The following is a 22,725-nucleotide window of genomic DNA, read 5'->3' as shown; positions in this document are numbered from 1 at the left end:
CAATACTATAATTAAAACCCATATAAGTTAATGCCGGCTAAAAACTTGGAACTTTCTTGCGAAAAAAAATTAGCATCACAGTGGCCTCTATCTCTAGTAAATGATCAAGCTGGTTTTGCAGTGCACTAACACTAACCGATTCAAAGTGCTATTTCACTACGCTACCGAGGATTTGACCTGCTAATTAGTAACAAAAGTAATGTATGACCACAACAAGCAAATTACTAAACACACAGCCATGATCTGTGACATGCTGGATATAGCATGCGCGCCTTGGTAGTGGCAAACATATGGACGCAAATCATGCACTGGATTTCATATATCATCAGAGTGCTTGTAGCTATCAATTCACATATGTTGCATAAGAGATAAAAACATGCGTAATGCTGTAATTTTCTCAGCCACACTTTCAAAAACACTTAGTGTGAATATACAAGCATTTATTTCCATGGGAATGGGTTTTAAGTGCAACCTCCTGACCTGTTTCCCCCCACTTCCTGACTGGCTGAAGATCCAGCAGACTGACACAGGAACTCAAGGGGGAGGCATAGACACCTGACCTATTAACAGTTCATTAAGGAGATTTAAATGATTTTGCCACTTCTGCTACTGACCTCCTGGGACCGGGCTCAAAGTTGTTTCCTGCTTGTGGAGGTTGTAAGCATTGTGCACTTCTGAGAAGCCCTGCCCATCCTAATGAGCTGCATTGTTTCCCTCCTGAGGAGGTCTGTGCTATGAGGAGGCTTAAGGCATCACAGTCCGGCTCCTCATGTGCGGTGCCAATGCGTTAATCATCTTTATATCATCTTTCTATCAAGCATGTTTCTTCTGTGGTTGGATGAAGTAAAAATACACATAATTTTCCCACCCTCTCAGATTTGACGCAGCCACCACATAATGATGCTCTGTGTAGCAGTAGGAGGAATAATTTAATCCATAGTGAAAGAAGTTTCTATTTCCGTTTAGTTCCTGTTGTAACAATATATTTCCAGCTCATTAGCATGAAATTAAATCTCTCATTAACAACTGTAAAGAGTACGGTCCTTAAATTTGTTTTCGTAATCAAGTAAATCCAAGTTCCAGCTTGTATTCCTCACCCTTGTCCTCTATGTCCACTCACTCTCAATTAAGTGTATTTAGTTGCCTCACATTTGAGAGGAAAGCCTGCCTTGTTGCCAAATGAGACTGCACACGTGTCCCGTTTTCTCTCAGCTCTGCAGTTAGTCATGGTTTACTCTCCAGTCTAGCACTTAAGAGATCATTAGCATGTGTAACTTCCACCGATGAGGACACCGCCAAACGCGCCTGGGTACATGATGCAATCGAGTGCCTCATGAATAAAACTGAAAGAGGCAATGAGCCTCCATTCACTCTTTCAAAACTGCAAGGCCCTATAAGATGTCATGGAAAGGCAACGAGTGTGTAGATTTACCTAGAGGTTCGTAATAAAACAATATAAGGAATGCCTGGTAAGGGTAATATAACGTATTAATTTCAAGCCATCGAGCCGTAAAGCACCCAGCCTCCCCGGATAAGCAAGGAAGATCAAAGCAAATGAAAGTCCAATAATTCAAGCCTTCCCAAATGTATGAAGACATAAGGTGAATTTGTGTCTGGAGGCCTCAATCAAAGCAAAGACACACCACTGAGCATTCACTTCCCGAGCTGAATTCAGGTTGTTTCAGTCCTACAGAGTGCTGTTTTAAGCAATAAGGTTGTTGTCATTGTCATAGTGAGCTCCAACACACAAAGATCATGTGGTAGAGGGGTAAAATCAATGATTTCCCCAATCTAAGAAGTGAATGCAGGAGAGTAGAAAAGGATCGCTGGCCGTTTGACCTTCTCTGTGTATTAAACAAACACCAGATGGTAGACATTCAGCGAGTCCATTATCTGAGGGCCTGGTGTGTTGTTCCTGCTGCTAAGTCCCACAGAGTCCCACTGCATGGCTGCCATTGAAGTGCATGCATGGCAGCAACTCTATAAGACCATGAATACCTGAAGCCCCATTCAAACCCATCTCCAGAACCAAGTTCTGATGATAAGCTATGATATTTACATCTCTGTTCTGTAAAAATTCAAAAAAACAAAATGTCTGTGTAATGGTCTGTTCAGGCGTCTATGAAACTTGATGTGTACTAAATAGCCTAACTTTTCAAAGTGCTTTAGGTCATAATGCAAATTACATATATCCTGGCTGAATGACCTAAAACATCTTGAGAAGCATTCTTCATAAAACTACATCAGATCCCTGGGCATATGATTCCTTAAAATACTTCTAAGTAACTAGACATATGATATGTCATTTCAAAGAAAATATGTAGGGACAGGAATGGAAGAGTCTGAAGAGGCTAAGCTGAATTGGGGAGAAAACATGCTGGGCCACCATTGTAATGGCCCAAATGTAGATGGAATGCCCAGTGTGGAAATGAGAATACAGGCCACAATGGTACAGCAGGGTGCTGATGTGTGTGCTGAAGCAGACGCTTGACGAGGAAGTCATAGCTGGAATCAGACACAGGAGCTCATTCAGAAAGCACTTGTGAAAAGGGTGCAGATGTAAAGGCAAGCTATGCAGACATACGAATGTCTGAGGCTCAGCTTGCTTTTGGATTCAAAGCGTATGCTCGCAGTTGGAAAAAAATGTCTTGATGTTCTAACTTGTAGCAAATATCTAGTTTTTAAAATTTATTTATTTATGTTACACGATGGTTTCTAATTATGCAGCCATATTTAGATATTGTGGGAGGATTCACAGTGGAAAGCATAGTTGGCACTAACTTTGAAGTTGTTGGTAGTAGTAGTTGGGCATTATCTTCTTTTTGAAGTTTGTGAGGCTCAGCTTGCTTTTGGATTCAAAGCGTATGCTCGCAGTTGGAAAAAAATGTCTTGATGTTCTAACTTGTAGCTAATATCTAGTTTTTAAAATGTATTTATTTATGTTACACAATGGTTTCTAATTATGCAGCCATATTTAGATATTGTGGGAGGATTCACAGTGGAAAGCATAGTTGGCACTAACTTTGAAGTTGTTGGTAGTAGTAGTTGGGCATTATCTTCTTTTTGAAGTTTTTTTTATAGACATGCAAAACAGTAGCCTATATTACGTCATGGAAAGCAGGGCTGGCTTTTTTTTTTAATTTTTTTTTTTACATTTTAATAATTTACTATTAGAAATTAATTATGTGTTAAAAATGTAAAAAATAAACCAATTCATTAAAAAACCGTTGTTTTAAAAAACGAAACATTTAATCATTTCCAATGACCCGTATCTAAATTCCCTAATGAGGAAGTAAACGTTCCTACCTTCAGAGCGAATGAAGCTGGAAGTACAAACTGATTTTGATGTTCACACGGTACAAAATATTCCGTTGAAAAGCGAAATTGTACCCAGCATAGTAGTCTGGATGCGCATCTTTACAAACTGTGCTTTAGACGCCATTTCAAAACGCGGCTCTAATGTCACGAGACGCCGAACTGCAACAGCGACGCCAAACAGGTAAACGAACTAAAGATTAGAAGAAAATAACACACGCGAGATTATTTCCTCCTTGATTTCATCATCTTCCTTTGTGTGAGTGTTTTTTCTAAAATAAATAAAATATGTATTTAATAGAGATAAATACGGTTAAATAATAATCAGCATATCATGTCAATATTTCGATTACCACCTTTAATAATAGTCTAATATTTATAATAAATATTAATAATAAGTCTAATATTTATTAGACTTTGATCTGCAACAGCGACGCCAAAGGGGTAACGTTAAACGAACTAACGATTAAAAAAAATAGCGCGCACACGAGATAATTTCCTCATTTATTTGATCATCTTTGCGTGTTTTTATTGATACATTTATTTAACTGAGATAAATACTTTTAATTAGCATATAATGTAATTAATTCGATTACAATATTTAATAAGTTAACAATTATTAAACCCCCGAACTGCAATAATGACGCCTAACAGGTAAGTTAAGGAATTAACGATTAAAAAAAGAAGAAAAAAACAGCGAAATTATTTACTCATTCGTTTTATCATCTTCGACTCGAGTGTAAACAAACAAACAAACAAATTAATAAGATTAAATTTTTAGGCCTGCTCATATAATTATTTAATACACCGGCTTAGTGACAGGTGCCACCGACATCTAGGCTCATTTAATAATACAGAATTTGACAATATAGAGGTTGATTGTAGATTTATAGTTATGTAGATTTTTGTCATCAAGTTGATTTGCTGGAACTTAAAACCAATAAATTTTTTGTTCCCATGCCATCATGCTGAGCAATAACAAGAATAACTAGTCAAAGTCTAGACAGCATTTTATTTGTCATTTGAAAAAGTTCTTCCCTTTTTAGTAAATGTGCACTGACCTCTCCAGGTGGCTTTGGGTGTTTGTTGCTTTTTGATTATAATGCAGGAACGCTGGACATTTGAAATGGCATAGTGGTAATTACAGACAGTCATCTAATTACACCGTGTCTGATGCCTGCCTTCTAGAAGTTAGTGCAGAGAGTCCACTGACCTGTCAACTTTGCAACTGAAGCCAGAACCAAAGCTGCTTTTGGAATTTGCTGAACTCCAGCATGTAAAAGAATTATATATTTTTATATACTAGCTATAAGTAGCTGACAGCTGAGACAACTCTATAGACTGTATTTAGTGGTAACACAATGTAGAGTGCAGCTGGCTTCAGCAGAAAACTATGTGTTGTCTAAGTGACGCCCATCTGAGAATTTGTTTAACCAAAAATACAGTTCAAAAGTTCCATTTGACAGGTTTTTACAGTGAAATTTCAATGCATGAAGAAAACAAGCGTTGACATGTCTACACAAGTGTAACAATAAGTAGCAATGCTAACACTTATTTGTCTTGCTGTAGATGTGGGAGAATTATGCCTGTGATTTTAACATGACATGGTTTCATTACTAAGCTTATTGAAATGTTACAACCACTAAGGAACTGCACACAATATACAAATTAAAATTAAATTAAATACAAAAAAATGTAAATACAATTTAGGCCTAACTATTAAAAAAACTGTGGTCTCATCATGTCCTTATTGAAATAAAGCTGGTCAAAATGACATGGCTTTAAAATTCATTTAAAATGGCCTAATCTATTAAATCCGTTTTAAATATTATTAGTATTATTCATCATTCTGATGGTGAAAAATAACCTCAAGAATTAGGCAGTCATAGTGCCTGAATCAAGAGTGAAGAAAATCCTCTCCATGTCTCTCAGGTTTCTCCGTTTGGGGTTTGTCCATCAACAGAGGCCAATTAGACTGGGCCTGACCAGTCTCTATTAAAACAGAAAGTGTTTACATCAGTTTGGCCAGTGTTTGCACTTGAAGATACTGAGAACCAAACATAACAGCAACATTGATACCCTCTATTATGTACACAAGGCAAAAGCGAGTCCAAAATGTGGTACATGCTGCAGTGTAATGGCTGTGAAGTACCACACAGAGCATTTTTGTGTTGGTGAGTTAACTGCTTTTCAGCTTTATTAGGTTGGGAATTTCACCTTCTTTTTTCCTCAGTAACACTTTGATTGTTGATTTTCTTTCTTGCTTTCTTTTTGTTGCTGTTGTTGTGGTTGCTAGCCCTATTCCTCGGTTAATAAAAAAACTCATTCTTTAAATTTACGAAATGTATCTTTTGGCAAGTACCGTAGCAAATGTTTTTTGTGTCGTTTCAATGAAGAAAAGCAGCACCTGTGGGATGTACATTTTTCTATTAATTACACATAACATTCGAACACATTGACATCACCGAGGTCTCCAAGCTTGGTGGGTGGCCAATATGTGAAATCATGGTCCTAAACTTCTCTGCTTCTGGTTTCCTTCTCGGTAGTTGTGTGCATATATAATTGAGACCATTGAAGTACATTGCAGGTCCATCTGCTTGGCAGAGAAGTGAATACTAAACCATCTGGGCCTCTACATGCGCCAGAAAAGGGATATGGATAGGTATTGTCTGAGATAGAGCACCTCAGGGGGTACGTTATTCCACAAGGAACACACACACACACAGCGAGACACACAAACACTCACACACACATTCACAACGATCCATACTGCTCCTTAAAGATAGTAATACTAGAATGCGAAATCTGCTGTTGTTGAACTCCAGATGGAGTGAAATAATTCCGAATCCCATCACCTTGAGTGATTAGTAAACTCTGATATCAAAGCAAATGATCATCAGTATCCCACTCGGTTAGTACACACAGCCACTGCGCAGCGTAACGTTTGCTCTCAGCCCTTACATTCACAGAATCAACCGTGAATACATAAATGATAACAGACATTCTGTTCCTGCCATCAGTTGGTAAAATGGAGTGCCATGTTGAAATGTTTTCTGCTCGTAAGTCGCCCACCAGCTCTGGGGAGACACACATGCTCGCATTAAGGGCTTCGGTTGTGGTCAACACAGCGACTAATTTAACGAATTCTTTATTTTCTTAGGGATACGTGAGACGTTTTGGCAAGGTTGGAGGACTCAAAGAAGCGCAAGGCTGCTGCGCAGAAGGGGATGCTCACCGAGGTTTGTTTATTCACAGGATTATACGCATTAAGCATCAGTCGTTTGGGTTAGCCTTCATCCGTTTGGAAACGGATCGTTTTCTTAACCTCCGAGCGACTCTCTGTTCCTCCATCGCAGCGGTGCCAATTCTGAAAACCGATCGTAGTTTTGACATGACGCTGAACTGCTCTCCTGCGGCCCAGGATACATCTGTAAACATTGGCTAAATGAAGCCTGTGGGGTTCTCACAATGAAACACCCCCCGCTCCCACCCCCCGATGGCCCTTCCATCCATTTCTGAGGGACTTCAGATATCCAGTGGATGTGCTAAAACCCCCGCTGTGTCTGGTCCTTTAGCAGCGGACCTGTCACAAAGCCTCACACCTCATGGCCGGCTCAACGGCCCGTCTCTGGCTCCCATCTCTGACATCTGCTCGGGGTTGGGGTTTCATTCAAGAGGGGGGCAGAGGGAGTCAATCTGCTCTTTTAAAAGAGCCTCACAGTGCCCTGGGTGCTGATGGGGAGAAATGAAGAATCCGCACCATTTCTCTTGCTGGCACCACTGGTGTGCTATTCTCCATCCCTTCCCCATCAACGCCACCACAACTCAAAGCCGTCTTTCATATCCTCCCACGGCTCCAGATTGACAGGCATCAGACAGTTCAGGTGATGAGGAGGAGAGGGTGTGAATGGAGATAGAGAGGTGCCATGTTTGAACACTTCCTAATACGCGCCCGATACTCGGCAAAAAAAAGGCCCCGCGCTTCCAGCCCTTTTTGGCAAGTCGACCACGATGACTATTTGAAGACTTGACAGATTGTGCTGATGTGTTTATTTAGTTGAGCAAATGCGGACTGGAGCTGTTTTCAAGCTTTATTTATGTTGCGTATTAACTCGGTCACCAACAGAAATGAGGCAACATCAATCATCCACTTGATGGGAAGAACACTGAAACATTTATTTTAGATAGCGGCATCTGTACGCTTTCCCAAGTGGAAGGAAAAGAAATGATCTGCACCGTTGTATATCACTACATAGACGCTGAATAATATCGCATGCATTTCTAGGAATGCTAATTTGTTTTTATAAAAAAATTATACAGCTTTGGAAATATTTAACTGATAGTTTACCCAGAAACAAAATATTCTGTCGACAACACAAGAAAAAACTGCAGAATTTTAATTTTTTGGTAAACTATCCCTTTAAATAAAAGACAAAAATACAACAAGTTCATAGAAATAGGAATAGTATATATGATGAATGGTGCACTATTGCTATGATGTATGATGGTGCATGTAGTCATTATAATCATTAAACATTTGAATGTATTTAAAACGCATTGATTAAATGGCTCCAGTGACAGGCTTTGCCACTGTGGTGAGTGGACAAGCACAGACACAGAGCTGAGGATTGTTTCACCATGTAATTCCAGTCTCTGTAACTACTTTACCACCTGAACACAAGTGGCATTCTTCTCCTAGATAAAAATCACCTCGGCGCATTTGTAGGACATGTAGCCACTTACTGCTTGTAAAGATTAAGCCTTGGAGCATGACTTTTAAAGGTGGCGGCTATTATCACTCCGTGTATCCGACCGGGAAGGAGATGGGCTACAAATGAATATTGTCCGGGAGATTTTAACATGAATGAAAGTGTGTTTGTAATCTAAGTGCATGTGTATTTATTCGTTAGACTAACGGTGTTGGAAATGTAATACTGCAGGCTGCACAGATCAGGTTTGATTGGACAAGCTGTGATTTAGAGCAAGTCTCAGGGCTTAAGCAGGACTCTTTTCTGTGGGGGAGAGGTTGAGGGTGCCACACGCAAAAGCTGAATAACTCGTATAACCAGACAAATCCATTAGATAAAGCTATTTCACTGGCTGATTATTCACTAGATAAAATTATTTCAGTAATAAATGCTTACAGCAGGAGCCAAAGCTAATAACCACATCCATTTTAGTCCTCATTTTACTGGTTAGAACAAAAGGGCATATTGAATTAAGGCATAAATTCACACAGATTAGTTGAGAGAATATGGCAGTGGGTAATTATAAGGACCTTATTTTACAGTTCTAAAAATTTTATTTACTATGCAATTGAATAAATGGTTATTAAGCAATCAATTTCCAATTGATTGGAGGTTATTAGAAAACATAGAGCTTCAACAAAGAGTCGTAATATTTTTTTTCCCTTTTTTGTCAGACATTAGACTGATCATGCTGGGATTTCCAATTGAACTGTCAATTCACCTAGCCCAGGTACCATGAGCTTTACCACTTTCTGGTTGTTAATGTAATCTAAATATACATTAATTGCTATGTGATTTTGACAGAATGTGAATGATATTTCTCAAAAAAAAAAGAGCCGACGATAACTGATTAGTCCAAGGGAAATTAACTCCTATGGGTTGAAGGATTCATACAGTCACAAAGGAAAACCGAGTTTCAATTGTTGTGACATTTGTTGCTTTAAATACAAAGACTGTATCGCTGTGTGCCCATCATCAGTGATTTGACTTTACACATAGAAAGACTTAGGTAAACGTAATAACCAAGACAAAAGAGCAAAACTAAGACATAAAAATGTTTTTAAAACCTGATTTAAATTTGTCTCGTATTTGCACAAATCTACGGAGCAGCAGCAGAATCTAGAAATATTTTTTAATTGAGAGTAAAAATAGCATATATATATATATATATATATATATATATATATATATATATATTACTTCTTTAAAGCTTCATTAATTTGCAGATTCAAATGTATCCATAGAGAACTTATTTCTCATAGAGAGCTATTTTAAGATTTTAAAATGACCATTGCTTGATATGCCAACAGTGGCAGATTAATATGTGATATATCAAAGCTAATAAGGCAATTTTGTGTAATTATTGTTTTTCACATCAGTAGCTCTGTCTTATTTTACATTTCAAAATATTTTCATTTTTTATTGACTGCCAGCATCACGATTTTGGCTGGAAAGCTTTTGTTTTGAATTAAGAAATTCTCACAGTCACAGCAACGCAATTGCATTGAGACATAATTGTCTGTTGAATGTTCTTCAGATTGTGTCCAAACTCGTGTTAGATCTCAGAACAAACAGACAAAGCCTTGTATCACAGACAAAGTCTGATATGTGTAGTTTCAACAAAACTGATGGCAAAAATATTCCAAGTGTGAATATTTGGCTTCATTTTGTCATGTTAATTTTTTAGAATAGTTTACAGAGACTAGGTTGGAAACATTTATTCATGAATGTCTTTAATAAAATAAACATACTTTAAATGAATAATAAAATACATTAAAAAGAGTTATTAAATGCCAATAATCAAATTTCACCTCTGAAGAAGCTAGCTTTGAATTTTTCACCATGCTAGCAGTTTTGTGTTTCATTCTGCAGCTCCATCAACTGTTAAGGTGTGAGACAAATAACAATACCACCCTCTGGACTGTGATTTTTTGAAGACTGGAGGTGATATAATGAATCACTTCCCATTAGCAAGGTTTCACACACGTCACAATTATTATAAAGACTCACAGTTTATTTTCAATGAAGGTGACATGATTTGCTAGCTTCAAATATCTATATGCTAATGTAGATTTAATGTATATATGCTAATATCTGTGTGGTGGTTTACACAGCTTTCCATGTTTAGGGAGGATTTTGAAGAGTATGTCCAATTATAGATGCCAAATAGCATGATTTACATATTTAGCCCTTTTTACATTAGGGGCAGACACATGTGATGCCTGGTGTTGGCTGACTGAGTGGGCTATGGAACCATTGCCCTCTAGAGGCCAATTGCCACCTAATATATACCACTCTCATCAGTGCTTGACCATGTACCCACACCTGTTTGTGTGTGTGAAATAAAGTATAATATTTATTTTCACTGATAATGGTCACAGAAAGTGGGTATTTTATAGCACCAAAACTTTATCAGTCAGTATATCAAACCACATTCAAAAGTGAATGTAAAGAACTGCGGCACAAGCTATTATGTGGCTGAATATAAAATCATCACACTTTAGGGACACACAGTGCCAGTAGAATAAAAATATCCGTGATTAAAGTGTTGTTTGTGCTACTGATTCGTGAGCAATTTGTTCCAAAATTCTCAATTCAAGCACCCTTGTCAGAGCGGGTTTTTCTTTGGCTATACTTCTGGTTATACTAAGTATACTGGAGTGCATTCTCTTCTCGGCCATATTTATAATTCAATAAACGTGTTTGTGGCATGTAAGTTCTATTGAAGCACGAATAAAAGGTTATGATTGATGCCGTAACACTTTTTTTACTCCACCGCAACCTGCCTCGTTACAGATTAGAGAAGATAATGGGCAGCAGGACAGGAAGGGGAAGAACAAAACGGGGTCTGCGTTTAATTAACTGCGCCTCCTTTGCGATTCGCTAGCGCGAATTTGCCTTGTTTTATGAAGAGAGATCCTGTTTTTCTAATTCGTCCCCCTTTGTTTCTCAGACAGGGAACGGATCTGGCTCTTTGGGACATTAAATAGAGAGCTAATTCAAGTGGAGGGGCTCTTTCTCTGGTGCTCTGCTCACATAGCTTGGCTGGGCTCACTGGGCCCTTTTGTGTGCTGCCCCTCACCGCATGTGTCCTCGCTCTCCCGGCTGGTCAGATTTTTTTGTCTCCGCTGGATAATCAGCTTGGAACGGTCGAGTCAGATGTGGTGGGAACTGGGCCTGCTTGAGGCTCCTCTCTGAAGGTGTTTGTTGTTAAATAGAACAATTCGTCTGTCTCTTTAGAAAGCCTGACAAAAGCAAATACTCCCTGCTGAAAATTTTCTTAGCCCGTCACACAAAGGCTCAAGTTTGTTTAAGAAATTGCTGCTAAAGAAAGCGTCAACCCATTAAGGTAATTATATGGAACCTGTGTCCTATAAAGGCTTAATTGATGTTAATGTTTGTCTAATTGGGGATTCAGGGAGAGCAAAGGACTAAAGGTCTTCATAGCACTTTCAGGCGAGCCTCTGAAAAGGGTCCTTCTGGTTTTCACACTTCCCACAATGGCTGCCCGTCTTTCTCACATTACTGCCTGTTTTCAGCTCCTTCCAGCATTCTGCAGCACTACTTAGAGCACAAAATAAGGGTGAAGAGCCATTGTCTGGTGCAAGCACTTCTCAAAGAGTGTTCCTGACAGGGATTGTTAGAGGACTCATGTTGAAGACAAGGGGGAGTGAGGGTGAAAACCACTGTCATGCACTCTTGTCATGTCTCCGGTGTGCGGCAATGGGGCTCCTAATTGCTGCATCTGTTTTTTCATAGCGCCGATTCATTTAAACAAATACTTCAGTCAGCACCTCCTGTTCCTACACTGAGCCCGAGTTATCCATTGTGAGCGTCAATGCATTTGCATGTGTTTGTGTGTGCAATCGAGGGGAAGTATTTGTTTAAATAGTACATTTTCCTTGTACATCTTTTAATGGCAGACTCCGTCGCTCGGGCTCCCGCGCGATCCCCCCGCTGACGCGAGCGAGACGTGCTTTTCGTCGCCTCGGAGACGCCCCCGGTTTTCGCCACCAAACTCGACGGAAACAATGCCGGTAGATGGGCGAAAACAAAAACGGTGTTTCCCTTCCCTTAATGCTTAACTGATCTGTCTTTAAAACACTCATGAGGCTCCGTTCGAAACTCTTCAAATATTTCTCTTGGCTCTAATTGCTAAGGTCGGAGTTAACAATCAATGCCATTTCCACACATACAAGTTAAAATAGGGGCAGCGGTGAATGGCAAACTGATTGTAGCGCTGTCAGCCTCCTGCATGGGCTCTTTCTGCAGATGGGGAGTGAGAGGGATGGAGGGGGAGCGGCAAAGGCACTTCATTTAACTTGCACCAAGCTGATTGGAGTGAAGGCAATTCAAATCTTGAGTGTAGTTCCCATTGCAATGCCTTTCCCCCAATCTCACCCCATTTCCGCAGGACTCCTGTCAGTCAAAAAAGCACACTAGGCAACCTTGGCAGATCTCTCGATGGTGCCCTCCATCTCCACACAATAGCGCAGTGAAAGACCTGGCTTCCGCGAGACCCCTGAGTACAGACTCTATATGAAGTCAGCAAAATTAATACCGTGCCATAACACAATATGCTAAATGGAGCTCCGAATAAAAGTTAGGAAGGTGCTTGTTCCAAAAGATAAAGGCTGCTTATCTCAACCATTCAAATGGCCGATTCTACACTCCATTTTTATAATTGGTGTTGTAGCTAGAACAGATGACCAAAGAATTCCCTCTATAATAACAAGTCAAATCAGTTTTTTTTCCATCACATTTTATTTGTGCATGTGCTCATAAATATCCAGATTGTTAAAAAATTTAATTGTCACTATCAAGAAATGTCATGCTGTTTCTTTTTATCACTCTTGATGACTATTCATGCATATGAACTCTTCAGTAGCACATAAAAACATTGCATACTGCTGTCAAATCAATACACGCACAAAATTAAGCAATTAAAATCCAGATTGTTTAAAAAAATGTCAATTACAATATTTAGTTGAGACAATTATCTGAAAACCTCCTCATTTATTTTTATAATTAGTCTTACAAGTAAAGTCCCTTTATATAAACAAAAAGTCAAAGCTGTTTCTTTTTTTATCACTCTTGACGAGTACTTGTACGTCAACTCCCTCAGTTGCCCATAAATGCATTGCTGCACTGCAGTGAAATGGACACAAGCAAAATTCAAATTCAAATCATAAAATCATATCCCTATCATAATGTCGTGCCTTCCGGGAGTAACTCAATCACTGTATTTTGTTGAGACAATTATCTGAAAACCTTGTCGACAAAGTGTCGCATTACTCATCAAAGTACTTTATGGGGGAATAATGACCACAGGTTACGACCTCCGACCCTGCTAGACGACCTCTAGAGAAACACGCGAGTCAATTTCACAAAGGTTTGCTGCCACGCTATTCCCTAGCCCTGCTGCTTCAGAGCAGAAATTTGACTCCACAGCCATAATCACTTTAGTACTGTTTTTGCTCTTGGTAAGTGGACAAAATATTTGGATGATCTTGAGCAAGCACAATAATTGAATATGTGATTTGGTGGTAGCAGGTGTTTGGAATCTTGAGCTTGTCTTTACATAATGAAGCATTCTGTAAACAAAAGCGAGTTGTTATGTTGCTTCGGCATGCTGGGGATATACTCAAATGAAACAACTAATTTTCTTGATCGCATACTGTAATCATGCTGTTCCTCTACCACGCACTGCGCTGAGTGGTGTGATGCCTATTAATTCATTCTTCCTCTCTCCGGTGGGAGAAAGAGCCCTCCCCTCCTCTAGTAAACTGCTATTATTCATTACACCTCTATAAGTACAAATAACCGCCAGGGTTTGAAAGAGAGAAATAATTGTTGTTATTTGCTTTGATATGGTTGAAGTGTGGCTCACACTTCTTAAATGGCTCGAACATGCCTGTTTTAACATGCACTTGTTCATTTGTCTCACCGAAGGGGGACGGAGCCTTTGAAATCACCACTTGAGCAGTTAAGCGATGCCTTGATTGAGCACTGACAAATAATGTACAAAACCAAGTTTTCCCAAAACTCACCTACCGATCTGGCCAAACTCGACCGACAACAGCTTTAAATAAATCCAATCATCCAATTTGGCATTACGCATGTGTTACCAATCCAAAGCTATTATTCATTACACCTCTATAAGTACAAATAACCGCCAGGGTTTGAAAGAGAGAAATAATTGTTGTTATTTGCTTTGATATGGTTGAAGTGTGGCTCACACTTCTTAAATGGCTCGAACATGCCTGTTTTAACATGCACTTGTTCATTTGTCTCACCGAAGGGGGACGGAGCCTTTGAAATCACCACTTGAGCAGTTAAGCGACGCCTTGATTGAGCACTGACAAATAATGTACAAAACCAAGTTTTCCCAAAACCCACCTACCGATCTGGCCAAACTCGACCGACAACAGCTTTAAATAAATCCAATCATCCAATTTGGCATTACGCATGTGTTACCAATCCAAAATTGTGAAGAAATCACCTAACCCTGAGAATTAATTACTGACTTGTCAGAACAAGGAGCTGCACTATTACTAAGCTATCGACCTCCAAATTGCCAAGCTACCTGTTAGTTTTTATGTTTGTGTACCTGTCGAGCCACAGGGAGGGATTAACGGCATATTTTTGCTTGAAATGCAGAGGGAAACGCTTAAGTTTTTATCTTTTCAGATACATGCTGTAGTATAAAATAGACCCATTTAATATAGGGATGCGTTGGCAGTTTTGACAAGAGGAATCGGAACGCAACGTGTCTAAATGCCTCGACTTGACTGTGTGAACATGCGTGCTTGATCGAATGTGCAAGTGAGTGAGAGTAAGAGAATGTATGAATTAGTATATAGGCTGCACAGACAATGGAAGAGTGTAATGAGTGCAGTAAAATTAAAAGCACATTAACTGAGAAGCTAACATTTGAAATTAAATTATTCTTCACATTATGGGCAGTAATTATCTTCGACACTGAATCGCAGTAGAATTGTGTTTGTTTATTTCTTTAAATAGGTTCTTATGCTTTCCCCTTTGGCTTTAGTGTGAAGCTTGTTTGCTTGGGCTCGAAATATGCTGTTTCCTCCTCGTAGTCATTCAATATCATCATCTTGCTTTCTCACAATGACACAGAGCAGGGACAAAGCCCATGGGTCAGATCCTCGTTGCTCTCTGCTTGTTTGGGAAGGGCATCAGTTGGTGGTCACTTGCTACACACTCTGTGACCTCTTGGTCCTGCACCTGTGGAGAATCCCCTCTGTGAGCTAAGAAAACAGAACAAGAGTCAGGTTAGAGGTCAAGGGTCAGAGGGTCATGAAGAGGAAGTTGTTGTTTTTTTAAAACGGCAAGGCACTTATCACTCTCATCTGATTTGACAGCCATCTGTCAGTCATGGCATTAAGATACTTGTTTTGCCCTGATCCATGTTTATCGCTGCTAACGTGATGCGATTTGACAGAATTAACTCTTGCCACTCTGTGCATTGCTCTCATAGTAAATGGATGGGGGAAAAGCATGCCTTCAGCAGTATTTTATGTTAATATTAGCATATTTAGCCGATTTTAAAGATAGCATGAAATATAACAATGTAGAAAGTGTAAAAATTAAATTTGGTGTTAGAGGACATCAGGGTATGGCAGTGTTATTATTGATTATGGACTCGTATTTTGGCCAGAAGTGATGGTTTAAGGTTAAAATGTATTAATGATGGATTTGTTTCTTACAAATATGCAGGTTTTCACGTCACAAGATGTTAATTGATGGACTGGAGTCGTGTGGATTAAAAATTTTATATTAGGCTAAATTTAGAAAAACAAATGTCATGCATGCTGCTTAATTGTGCACATTAAAGGTAAATTTGTAAGAATGTTGTTTCACATTCTCTATGAAAATTCACATTGTATATTTTTAGGTCATTGGATTTAAAGCTGTTCATTAACTCTTCAACATCAAAATTACATGTTATATACGTAATAGCTTAAGAAAGCATGAAATTCATGTAAAATGTAAGCAGCTGGCTCAAACACATCAACAGTCCACTCTGTGGAGGTCAGATCCCCTGAGACCACTAGACCCTGAGAAGTGAGTGTTTAACAGTAGCATGACTTCTTCATCAGATGGCTTATTCGCGGAAATTAATGGGATAATAACCTGATGAGAGATTGTCATGAGCTAACTCGGAGTTATCCTTCTCTTAGAGAGGTTTGGCTGATGTGAGCAAAATCCTCAATCCATACGTGTAGTGCTTGCCACAAATTTAAAAGGATTTAGAATGGCATTAGAGATACAAATCCCATGTTTTTTGTTGTATATACAATATATAATATATATACTGTACACTATTGTCCAGTTTGGAATACTTAAGATATTAAGATAAGTAAAAATAGAACTATTGTCAATTATTAATCAAATTTAAAATGTTCTCTGTTTTACTATATTTAAAAAAGTGCTTTATTCCTGTGATGGCAAAGCAGAATTTTCAGCAGCCATTACTCCAGTTTTCAGTGTCACATAATCCTTCAAAAATTATGCTAATATGCTGATTTGGTGCTCAAGAAATATTTCTTGTTATCAGTGTTTAAAAAATGCTGCCTCATATTTTTGTGGAAACTGTGATACACTACCAAAGGTATTTATTTATTTATTTATTGTAATTGATTGAAAAAAATGTGAAAAAATTCAGGCCTTTTTAAAAAAAATTTTTTTTTACCTTTTTAAGGCCTAATCATGTAGCCTTAGTCCTGAATATTTAATTTATCTTAAATGTTGTCTTCTGTCCAGTGCAGAGCAGACATAAGTGAGGGAGCTTAAATTAACTTTATAAACTGCACTCAAGGGAGTGTTGGATTGGATCAGTGAGGGCCTGGGAAAGTCAAGCATGCCTTCTTGTCAGGTGACGTGATAAAGTATGAGTAGAGGCTGCTGAAGACAATGAGCGGTGACCGTGCAGGTAAACTCGGCTTTGAAACAGAAGACATTGGATTAGCGGCAGCTGCAAAACCCACGCATTTACTCAGCTGGTACTCCGATATCGAATTTTACCCGAACAATGCCATGTGTTTGGAAACAAACATGACTCCCAAGCATCTCAAATGCATCTCTGCTGAATCTGTGGGGAACACAGAATATAAAGCCTATATAAGTACTGTTTTTACAAGTGGAGGTTGAATTTATGTCTTAGCTTTACATTTTTTTATATTGTACAACATCCACTGTTTATTTGGGATTTGGGGTGTGGACTGATCACCTAATCTGATTCTTGATATTCTGTTTGCATTGTTTATAATGAACACATACTATAACTATAGAAGTGTTTATAACATAATCACACATAATCGTTATTGCCAGCTTCCTCTTCTTGTGAATATATGTCTACTTTATAAAAAAAGGCAGAAATCTCAGTATAGTTTGATAAGACACATCTGTATTTTAGCCTTTAGCCAGTAATAAGAGGAAGTGTACATTCCAAGTAAAGCTAATAAAAAGCAAAAGCAAGCAGGTCCTGCAGCCCTCCTTCAATCTGCCACTGATTTGAGCAAAATTACCTTGTGAACCATTTGCTAATTCCTAAAATAAATAAATAAATAAAATGTTTCGTTTCTGCTCCTTAATTACAGTTGAGGCTAGTTTCAAACTTTGTTACTACATTTGAATACAAACTCCAAAAAACACTGTGGAACGTTAGGCACAAATTAAAAAGCAAATATGCTTCCTTTTTGCAGGAAGAGGCTTTTATAAAAGACATTACATTTGGCTATGCTATGACTGTCATCCTTGCCTTGGGAAACATCCTTGGGAAAAAAAAGCCTAATTGGTAGAGTGCCGTTTAACCCAAACTCTCCCACCAATATCAGTATCTCAAAATTGTGGGAATATAAATTCTCATGAGGGAATACATACGAGAGAGTCAAACACTTACCGCACCATTATTTCAGGCTCTCCCATCAGCCTCTGTGTTTCTTGACAGCAAATGTGAGGGGAGGGGTTCTGCTGGTGGATTCTGGGATGGTGACACCTGCAGCTCCTTTGAAAGGCATGCTGTTTCTGTTCACCCTTGTGTCTGTGGATGTTGTATGGAGGTGGAGAAAGGAACCAGGCCCCTTACCTGTGCAAGACCAGGGACTCTGGCCGAGCCGGGCCTCTGTTGGCAGATTGGTAATGAGCGGCTGTATGTGGTGAGGCTCAGGCACAGTACCGGCCCCCTGGGGGAAATGTGGTGCAGGATAATGAGAGGGCTGAAACTCTTAATGTGGCGGTGATTCATGGAGACCATCCGTCCGGATTACCTTTCTCACTGTGTGCACAATGTGGACAAGGATTCCCAGGGTTAGAAACAACACCACCAGATTGGCCTAGCAAGCCCTCGGGGAGATGGGCCTTTCCCAGGGTACAAACACTGTGGTGCACGTCGGGTTAATATGAACCGTAAATACCTGTTTGTTCCAAAATGCAGTTGCAGAAAGGTGTGAAACACAAACACAAATAACTGCAAAAGGCCATGTAGCAGTTGGTCGAACGGTTAAAAGAGAAACGACGAGTGCCGCTTTGACACCTCAGTGTTGTTCTATCTATCTATCTATCTATCTATCTATCTATCTATCTATATTATCATTCTGTCTGTAAGGCCTATAAGCCTTTCAACTTCAAGGCTTTTAAAACTTTTTACTGGATGTGTCAAACTAACATTTAAAATTTATTTAGAATTATAGTTCATTTTAATTCTACTTCCTTTTAAATTTGAATTGTAATTCTGCATCTTTTTTTGTTGCATACATTACTATTTAAATTCAGGGATTAAATAGAAATTTTGATTGAAATTGTCACACAACCCTGGTGTGAGCAGGAATGGTTTAAACTACTAAAGACTAAACTGACACATGTATGTTAGGTGGAGGCTTTTGTATTTGGCTCAGTAATGTTTTTCACTGAACTTATTAGTAGGGACAATATTCATATGTGATAATGGAGCTGAGAAGGAATAAGTAGGCTTCACCTTCAAAATAAACCTTTCTGGCTTGTTACTGTTGCTTGTGCACACCTAATTCTGCGCTTCAGTGACTGCGGATATGTTTCAGCTATTCTCCCAGGACTGTTTATTTTAGCCAAGGTGCTAAGAGGGGCGGATTGATTCTATACTTATTTTATGTTTGGATTGTGGCTATCTTACAAATCCAAACCATTCACAAGAATGGGTATGTAGTTGCTGCCTACAGAAAAAAAGAGATTAGGTCAAATGAGGAACTGATCAAAAAAAAGTAATATGCAACAAGTTTAATTATGAAGAATGCACCAAATGTGGATCATGCTCAAAATATCAATACAGTGAGAAGAGAAAATAGCATAAAATGTTTAATTCTCCCGTTTAGTCTTATTTATATCCTGGACATGTTTATATGAAATGATATCACAGACACACAAGCATTACATCTTACACACACACTCATGCACAGCACACACACTTGTCTTGTAAGTGTAATCACTGGTCAGTCTCTCTGAAGCACTACATTGATGAGCTATGATTGTTCCTGATTGGCTAAAACCCCAAAGACAAAGAGACAGTGAAATATTGAAAATGGCAGTTAACCAGTCGCAATCATTTCACATGTCTACATAGATTATGAGAGTCCTGAAATTTCAAGCTGTTTGTTTCTTTTGTGCTGTTAGAATTGAGGAAAAGCAACTAAAGCGCTACCAGGGTTCACAAAGTAGAATTTTTTTTTAAATATTAAAATTAATATTTTGCTCTGATTAAAAGTGACAGCAAACATATTCATAATGTTACAAAATATTTCAATGAAATATTATTTGTTGTTGTTTTTTACTTACTATTCATCAAAGACTACTGAAAAAAATATGGTTTACGCACAAATATTAAGCAGCACAGCTGTTTTCAACATGGATAATAAGAAATGCTTCTTAAGCACCAAATCAGCATATTAAAATAATTTCTGAAGGATCATGTGACACTGAAGACTGGAGTAATGGCTACAAAAAAACCCAGCTCTAAACACAAGTATGTTTTGGGTCATAAAACATACAAATATCTAGTGATTTTGGCACATAGGTCTTAAAGACGAGGACTGGGTCAGCAGATAGTGTCTGACAGCTTTTGTCCTCAGGACTTATTGTAAAAGCATGAGGCCACTGTAGGTTTGTTTATGCTGTCTTCCATGCAAGCTGTCTGTTCAGATTCCTTTCAGTGAGCAGAGATTAATACTGTTGGATCTCTGTTGTAAACAACACTGAGCAAGGCAACCTTAGCCATTGGTATATTTGTAAACAGGCAGTAAATGCATGACATGTCACATGTTGTTTGATGCCAGATATTATATGAATTGTCAGGTAGGATTTGCTTCAGGTTTAAGGGTGTTACAGACCCAGGTAAGGACATATAGAGATGTTTGTAGAGTACATAAGCATGTCATACAATTAAGTGTGTGTTTACATTCATGTACATATTCTTAGTATCCGAGCAGCAATTAGTATTCTTACTTAAAAAAAACAAAAAAACTTTTTTTTATAGTCTTCTAGAATCTGAGTCTCAATTTTAAATATGCAGTGAGACAAATATTTACTAACCGAAGAATCCTGTTGTATACACAGCTACTGCCACGGTCACTTCAGCCAGGGCGACAGCCAAGGAACTTGTCAAAGCAGCAGTTTGAAAAGGTGTTTGATATGCTGAAATACAGGTAAACTCCCCCCAGTCACACTGAGCAAACAGCAGCTATTTTTGAGCCATGTGACAGTGCTTAAAGCTGGAAACACAGTGTCTCACTTCATGTGACTTTCTAATTAGAGTCTTTATGCTAAGACCGATGTCAGGAAGGCAAAGTATTCGTGACGTGTGGTGAAAAAAATTTAATGTAAATAGAAAGCAAAACTCTCTATATACCTGCATAGACAGATAGACACTAAAGAGTACACTAAATGCAGCAAAAAAGAAAAACATTCTAATTTACATAACCAGGTTATGAAATATAGTGCAGGGAGTCAAATCAATGAATAATTTTCACAAATGTTCATTACTTGAACTGTCAGAACGAAACGAAAACCATTTAGGAGAGCGGGCTTGATCATTACTTCAGCTTAGACATTAAAGGAATAGTTGACTCAAAAATTAAGATTTGCTGATTTGCTTAGGCCATCCAAGATGTAATTGAGTTTGTGTTTTGTTTCTGAACTGATCTGGAGAAATTTAGCATCACATCACTTTCTCAACACTGTATCCTCTCTCTGCAGTGAATGGGTGCCGTCAGAATGGGAGTCTAAAATATTAAGCAGCACAGCTGTTTTCAACATGGATAATAAGAAATGCTTCTTAAGCACCAAATCAGCATATTAAAATAATTTCTGAAGGATCATGTGACACTGAAGACTGGAGTAATGGCTACAAAAAAACCCAGCTCTAAACACAAGTATGTTTTGGGTCATAAAACATACAAATATCTAGTGATTTTGGCACATAGGTCTTAAAGACGAGGACTGGGTCAGCAGATAGTGTCTGACAGCTTTTGTCCTCAGGACTTATTGTAAAAGCATGAGGCCACTGTAGGTTTGTTTATGCTGTCTTCCATGCAAGCTGTCTGTTCAGATTCCTTTCAGTGAGCAGAGATTAATACTGTTGGATCTCTGTTGTAAACAACACTGAGCAAGGCAACCTTAGCCATTGGTATATTTGTAAACAGGCAGTAAATGCATGACATGTCACATGTTGTTTGATGCCAGATATTATATGAATTGTCAGGTAGGATTTGCTTCAGGTTTAAGGGTGTTACAGACCCAGGTAAGGACATATAGAGATGTTTGTAGAGTACATAAGCATGTCATACAATTAAGTGTGTGTTTACATTCATGTACATATTCTTAGTATCCGAGCAGCAATTAGTATTCTTACTTAAAAAAAACAAAAAAACTTTTTTTTATAGTCTTCTAGAATCTGAGTCTCAATTTTAAATATGCAGTGAGACAAATATTTACTAACCGAAGAATCCTGTTGTATACACAGCTACTGCCACGGTCACTTCAGCCAGGGCGACAGCCAAGGAACTTGTCAAAGCAGCAGTTTGAAAAGGTGTTTGATATGCTGAAATACAGGTAAACTCCCCCCAGTCACACTGAGCAAACAGCAGCTATTTTTGAGCCATGTGACAGTGCTTAAAGCTGGAAACACAGTGTCTCACTTCATGTGACTTTCTAATTAGAGTCTTTATGCTAAGACCGATGTCAGGAAGGCAAAGTATTCGTGACGTGTGGTGAAAAAAATTTAATGTAAATAGAAAGCAAAACTCTCTATATACCTGCATAGACAGATAGACACTAAAGAGTACACTAAATGCAGCAAAAAAGAAAAACATTCTAATTTACATAACCAGGTTATGAAATATAGTGCAGGGAGTCAAATCAATGAATAATTTTCACAAATGTTCATTACTTGAACTGTCAGAACGAAACGAAAACCATTTAGGAGAGCGGGCTTGATCATTACTTCAGCTTAGACATTAAAGGAATAGTTGACTCAAAAATTAAGATTTGCTGATTTGCTTAGGCCATCCAAGATGTAATTGAGTTTGTGTTTTGTTTCTGAACTGATCTGGAGAAATTTAGCATCACATCACTTTCTCAACACTGTATCCTCTCTCTGCAGTGAATGGGT

The 22,725-nt window shown here is 38.5% G+C and overlaps 1 long non-coding RNA gene across 1 annotated transcript; it reads left to right on the top strand.

Annotated features, from left to right (window-relative positions):
• Positions 1 to 3,426: 3,426 nt before the first annotated feature.
• LOC107590958 (uncharacterized) lies at positions 3,427 to 20,756 on the top strand. Its single transcript, XR_001609842.1, has 3 exons — positions 3,427 to 3,499; positions 6,476 to 6,554; positions 20,673 to 20,756. It is a non-coding gene; the product is annotated as an uncharacterized lncRNA (long non-coding RNA).
• Positions 20,757 to 22,725: the final 1,969 nt, after the last annotated feature.

This window comes from Sinocyclocheilus grahami, unplaced genomic scaffold, assembly GCF_001515645.1.
Source record: "Sinocyclocheilus grahami isolate Dianchi unplaced genomic scaffold, SAMN03320097.WGS_v1.1 scaffold134.1, whole genome shotgun sequence".
NCBI classification, from domain to species: domain Eukaryota; kingdom Metazoa; phylum Chordata; class Actinopteri; order Cypriniformes; family Cyprinidae; genus Sinocyclocheilus; species Sinocyclocheilus grahami.
Note: the sequence above shows the minus strand (reverse complement) of the source record. Positions and strands in the feature narration are given on the sequence as shown.